Raw genomic sequence first — 7,189 nt, 5'->3', positions numbered from 1 at the left:
GTTAGCATCCTGTTAGAAAGTTACATCAGTGTAAACTACCATATGAACGTGTAAAATTCAATTTGTTTATATTTTCAAAAGGAGAGTAGAGATGTAGTCATGTCACCAGGAGCATTGTGCAAATGGAGCAATTACATGACTGATCCTGGTGCAGAATCCATCCCAATGAGCAATGCAGCCAGTTGCACAATGTATCACATCACCCAGCTGTCCCACTGTGCAATGAGAGTTCCCACTGTCCGATAGGACATCTTGCATGGTGTCCTATTGTGCATCACTACAATTTGCTAGCATGGTCATATGTTGTGTCACAAAGTTACTCATAAAGGTTATTCATCATAGCTTCCAATGAAAGATCTAAGAAAATGTTTTCTGAACTAAATTTTGGTACTTTTAAGAGGAGGTTTTCCCTTGGATTATTTATAATTTAGGCCAGTTGATGCAAGAAGATAAAATATAATGTGTAAATCCAATGGTTAGACTTAAATAGGTTAGACCAGGCATGAGCAAACTTCAGCCCTCCTGGTGTTTTGGATTTCAGCTTTCATAATTCCTAACAGCCAGAGGGCCAAAGTTTGCCTCATTACCATATTTACATCCCACCCATATTTTATGTTGTTGAGACCAGTGAACTAGTCGGGCACAAAACTATTTAGCTTCTCTTATGACGCCAGAACAAGTTATTTCAAATCAATCTTTGGAACCCTAATTTTTCAAGGTCAGTTGAGACAATTGGCACTTGGAATTACATGACAGATAGAAAATAAAATCTGCAGTGTCACATAATTCCATAGTAAGTACCTACCTGGTTATTCACAGGATCATGTGATTTCCACATCACCTCAAGGCATCCCTTCCAGAGCTACTAATTGAGGAGCATAATGCACATTATGACTATTTTAAATAATGAACACACAAACCCAGGTGTAATTGAATCAGTTGTGTCCACAATGTAATAAAATAAATGTATGTCTAAATGACACAATAAACTTCTCAGAATAAAAAGACTAGATCATGTTCAACTTAATCTGAACAATATGTAATATATTTTTAATCATTTATTCCTGCAAATCAAAGCATAATCTATCATAATCAGAAGCTCTACTTGCAAATTGAATTTTGGAGTTTTGTTACATTACCTGCAGGTTAGGGCTAGAATTCTGGTTGAGCAATATACAGTCAGTCCCTGAGTTACAAACATCCGAATTACAAATTACTCATAGTTATGAACGGGGGTGAGGCAGGAAATGAGAGAAATCTACCCCTAAGAAGAGAAATTCATTCCTGGAAGAGTTATCGGGGAGAAAAAGTGTCTCCACTGAAGCTTTCTCTCCAATCCTTGTTTCCACAACAAGCCTCATTTTTCAAAATCCAATTCTCACAGGGACAGAAATCTTCTGAAGAGGGGCACAGACAGCAAAACAATCACCACAGGGGTGTTAAACCTTCCCTATGCTATCCAAAGCGCCCCCCCCCCCTCTCTATGTATGTGTGTATACATATACATATACATATAAACACACACACACATATGGCTGGAGTTACACTTAAAATGTACATACATACAAATTCAATTTAGTAATTTGGGGACTGCCTGTACATGGAGGAAGAAATTAGGATGTGCTCACAGATGGAGTTCACTTTTCTTTTCCTTCACATTGTAACTTAGACCAGTTACATCTTCATTATTTGAACCATTTCTTCGCCTTTATCTCCCCACTGATAAGCTGCAGCAGCCCTTCCTAGGACCTGGCAATTGTTGGGGAAGGGAAAATTTTTGGATAGAATGCAAATGACTACAGAACAGCTCCCTGCAACTTGTCCAAAAAAGAGGGGGAAATGTGGACTATACTTATTCACGTACATGTTACTAATAAGATGTTGCCCCAAATCCCCAGGCTCTGAGCAGCCTGCTTCCTCCATTAATGATGGGCCTGTGACATTTTAATCCTACCACCACCGCTTATGATATGCCAGCCTAGTGCACTAGCCAGCTTGTGTGCAAAAGAGAAGAGCAAAGGAATAACTTCTCCCCATTTTCAACAACCTGCAAACACACCAAGATTCTTGAAGTTGATTATGGCATGCACCTCTCTAACCTTTTTGGAAGCTACGAACAAAAGGGAGTGGGTTATTAACCACTGCCTGTGATTCTTCTGTATCTAAAAGTTTCTAGTAGTCAATTTTTATGAATTGTGATGACAGCTGGGGGAGGGGGTGAAACTATGGATGACATTATATTCAATAGTTACATCATCATGTAAAGTTAAACATATCACAATTTCCTCAAAGGATTGCATGTCATGTCAGAAATGTAGCTAGCTACATCATTGTGAAGTTATGAATTGAGGCCTCTGATGCAGGATTTCAGCCTATGTCTTTTGCCATGGAGGAATGTTCAATGGCAGAATCCCTTCTATTTCTTCCCTGTTTGGTGTGACTTCCTACACTGTCTCAGTCTACAGACTCCTGGAATGAACTGTCTCTCCCAATCACAAATCCTGTGTCATTTGACCCTAACACAATACATAGGAAGCTGAAGGCAGGACAAGATAAGAAAACCATTTGTGCTTCCTTCCTTTCTAAAATGGATCCAGCTGACTCCAAGACATAGCACAGTGTCTTAAAGGGATGTACTTATGATTCATGATACATGTAACTACATGAGAAAAGGTGGTTTTGAGACCCCTGACCATTTTGGGGTGTTTTTTAAAGTTGTGAAAATTAGAAGAGGAACATGTTAATTTATTCAGAATTTGTTAAAGCAACTTCCTGTAAAAAGGAAATTCATTGTTGATATTCAATGGTTCCAGAAAGAATGCAATTTATAGTGTTACTCATTACTAGCTGATTCTCCTTAAATTTAGTTTTATTTTTTTAAATACAAGAAATAGTTTTTAAAAAATCAAATTGACCCCCAAATAATAATGTAGTAGCTCTTTCTTAAAATGTAGCTCTTTCTTAAAATTTTATCATTTACCTTAATTTAATGGAAATGAATGAAAGTAACCACATGGCTCTTCTGAATTCACAATTCTTGTGGAAAGGGATTTTAATGTGTTGAATACATAATCTTATTATATTTTAACTTTCATATGCTTCAGTGATGTGAACTCTTTTATCTCCACGCCCCCTTAATTCTTATTTCACCTTTCTCCCAGCATGGGACCACTGTGGCTAACAAAAAAGCTAACACAAAGCCAGCTAAATACCTGAGCTAGATTCACCATCATAGTTATGGATGCATAACAGAAGTTCGACATCTCTAACTGATTCATATTTACAGTCTTTGTATATTCATGATCATGGCACTATTTTCACATTCGTAAAAGTTCCCTAATCCTGTTATTTCTGGAAGCAACTGCTACCAGAAACAAAGTTTGTTCTCCTATCAATTGGGGCACAGCTTGCAGGACCTGAGTAGGGCTGTTGATGGTAAGGTGACTTGGAAGTCTCTGTAGGTCATTGCAATTAGAAACATCAAAGCAGGTTGGAATTTTCTTTTTAAATCTTTGCTTCCATCAACTGGACAGCTATCTTTGGCTCAGCATGTATTTATCTCTTTTACCTAAGTCACATGATCCCATGATATTGCAGGACGAGAGTGGCTGAAAGCCTTTTAAAACAGGACCTGTCTTGATATTTTGATGAGAATGGGGTTTAGGATCTTTATTGCTGAACTGCTAAATACTACAGGTACATTTCTTAGGTTTATTTCATCCCTCATATGACAAAACAAAGCTGTAAGGGGGTAGAGTGTACAAGGCTTCCAGGTCCTGAGACCTGTGGATATCCACTAGATTATCTATCATATACTACTGAATACTCATACTTTCTCATCAATCAACCTTATTAATACAGCTCTTTGAATATTAGATCCCTCAATGCCTCAGAAAGTGCTCTACCTCCTGGGAGACTACAAACTGTATTCAAAGCAATAAAACATTAGCACAGCATAATGAGAGGTTGTATTTCTGGGGAGAAATGCCTCTTGTTATATATTTCCTTAATTCAGGCCATATGACAAACAGTACAGTACTTGGGTTGTCAGAACCAAACCAATACAAATCCTAAACAAAACTGGGGAACACTCCACCTTTGGTTATTGAACCAGAAAAAAATCCCATGAACCCTCCCCCAAAATGCTCCATATGTTTTCAATGTAAGGTTTTGCTACAGAACTCGCAAAACATATCCCTTTAAAATAGTTTTTTATTAGAATTTGCAGAATGATACACACTGCAGACATAAAAAGGTAACATAAATTAAGAAAAGAAGCAAAATTAAAATGCTCAACAGAGTTCATAAGCAAAAAGCTGCAAGAAAGAAAGATCATGGGAAAAGAACATAAAAACAAAAAAGGTAAAACTCACATAAAAAGAGATCAAAAAGCAAATTTAAATTAGTGCACATATAAGAAATAGTGGACAGCAAAATAAAAAGATAATTTCTTTAAAAAAAGCAAGAAAGCATAAGTTTTACTACGATATTAATGGGAGTCACACATCTTTACTTAATTGTACTGTCACAAATATATAGCACAATCCACTAAATAAGGAATATCACACTCAGAAGTCTGGAGACAGCATAGTAGCAGTGTGTGGCTAACAGTTTCTATTTCATCTACACTTAATTGGTTTTCATTTAACACATCTGTACTTTTTAGGGGTGTATGCATGTAATTGCTATTGTAGAGGGAGAACTTTTTGAATGGGGATATCATAACACTTCCTAATATGCTTACAAATAATACTCTTCTCTGCCCCCTCATCACAGAAAAATCACCTAGACAGCTGTTTTCTGTTTAAGTTCTGTCTAAAGGGCAGCTCAGTATATAAGTAAAATGGGATGGGGGAAGGGGATGCTTCCTCCACAACACAGGAAATATGTTAATTAATTTTAAACCCAAACATACACACAAAATACCACACGATCATGAGAAGCCTTCTAAGTATTTCCATGCTTTAGTGCCAGGGATGTAAACTGTTACAAGATAAAGTGGAGTGTTGCTCTTGCAGCTGTGGATGGATGCATCATGTAGAATGCAACACAGACCAATGTCTGGGCTATGTGCTACTGTGCATGAAGTCACAATGCTAACTGCATTGTTGAAATATCCAATGCATAATCCTAGCAATCTTTTTTAGCTGTGGAAAACTTCATAGTAGAATTCTGAGTTACAGTTCAGGCTTTTTTGTATGCAGCGAAACAACATTTGTGCATAAAAACCACATATTCATCACAAACATTCTTCAAGCAACCCAAGAAGTGACAGTATAGATGGTCATCACTTGAAGATCAATACACAAATCAATTAGATTGTGTAACGGGAAGCAGATGGTGGAAAAGCTAAATTCTCTCTGAAAAAACAAGAGTAGATTGTGGCACAGACCAGGAACTACGAATATCAAAAATCAAAATAAAGCTATAGATGAGCATTAAATGAACCATCATGCTGAAATAAAACCTAAGAACATTCCTACAAAATGTAAAGATAATGTGAAAAAATAGATTTGCACAGTCAAGGATAACTGTTGGAACCAGAAGAACTCTGGGCAGAAGTCAGGGATACTGTCAGGGAAGAATGCAAAAACATATTATCTGTAAGCAAAATGAAAGAGTGAATGGCAGATGAAACTCTTCAAGCAGTTGACAGCTGAGAAGCAAAAGTATAAAATGACAGAAACAATCAGAACTCTGAATTTAACAATATGTTCAGGGATAAGGAGGACTACTACAACAATCAATGCAGAAAAATATAAAGTGTCAACAAAAAGAAAAAACAAGAATTTTCTTTTGCAAGATTTCAGAAATAAAAGGAAAATTTAGGTCTAGCAAAGGGGTTTCCTATGACCAGCAGGGGAGACAGTACATGACCAAATAGAAATAAAAAGATGTAAACAATACACAGAAGAACTATATAAAAAGATGAGCCATATAAAGATGAACCTTGACTTGGGAGAAATAAATTACCAAGAACAAATGGCATGCCAGTAAAACTGTTCCAATCTACACAGATAGAATCTACTCTTAATTCTAACTAAAATCTGCAAACAAATATGAAAAACAAAACAATGCCCCACAAATTGGAAATGCTCAATATACATTCAAGTCCCCAAGAAATACCAGGGACTGCAGTAACCACAGGATCATTGCATGAATTTCCCATGCAAGCAAAGTGATGCTCAAAATTGTACAACAAAGACTATGGAATGAGCAATATTAAGATTCCAAGCTGGGTTCAGAAAAAAGGGACAATAAGGGTCATATTGCAAGCATATACTGGAGTCTTTGTCCAGATCTTGAAAAAATATGCATCTCTCTTAAAGAAATGGGTGTGCCACAACATTTGATTGTCCTGACAACCTGTACTCAGGGCAAGAGGCTATTGTTGGAACAGAATTTGGAGAAATTGAATGGTTTCCAATTGGCAAGAGGATCAGGCAAGACTGTATTTTTCATCCAGTATATTTTAACTTGTACACATTATAATATGTAAGGTAGGATTAGAAAATTGCAGGAAGGAACATCAAAAATTTAAGATACGCAGATGACACCATAGTACTAGCAGAAAAAGTCAGACTTGGAACAATTATTGAAGAAAGTCATGGAAAAAGTGCAGAGGCAGGTTTACAGTTGAACATTAACAAAAATAATGACCAGAGTTGTTTTATAGAACTTTAAAATAGATAATGAAGACACTGAGATCATTCAAGAAGAAAGTATGGAAAGGGTTAAAGGCAGCAGGAAAAGATGAAGGCTGAAGTACAGATGGAAAGAATCAGTAAAGAAAAATACACCTCTGGATTTATAAAGCCCGAGTAAGGTGCTGATAATAGGGTGATTTGGAGGCCTCACATTTATAAAGTTGCCACAAATCAACAAAATCAAGATCTGAACACCTACTAGGAAAACATCAGCCCCTTCAGCATTTATTGCAAAAATGTGTTTCAATATGTAGTTTCCAGAGTACATGATGCACCAAGAACTTAAATTCCAAAGTCAGAATCATCCAGGCCATAGTATTTTCAATTTATATCTATGGTTGTGAAAACTGGACAGTGAAGGAAGTTAACAGAAAGAAAATCAATTCTTTTAGAGAAGATATTTTAGCTGCTTTGAGTCTCCTGCAGGAGAGATAAAGTGGGATACACACACACACACACACACACACAATAACAACAACAAT

At 36.6% G+C, this 7,189-nt stretch overlaps 1 protein-coding gene across 2 annotated transcripts in view; it reads right to left on the bottom strand.

Moving 5' to 3' along the window:
- rgs6 (regulator of G protein signaling 6) overlaps positions 1-7,189 on the bottom strand; it is a 315,892-nt gene that overhangs the window by 20,719 nt on the left and 287,984 nt on the right. The gene's annotated exons all lie outside the window — the stretch shown is intronic.

This window comes from Anolis carolinensis, chromosome 1 (genome assembly GCF_035594765.1).
Source record: "Anolis carolinensis isolate JA03-04 chromosome 1, rAnoCar3.1.pri, whole genome shotgun sequence".
NCBI lineage: Eukaryota > Metazoa > Chordata > Lepidosauria > Squamata > Dactyloidae > Anolis > Anolis carolinensis.
The sequence above is the reverse complement of the archived record's forward strand: the minus strand, read 5'-3'. Positions and strand labels throughout refer to the sequence as shown.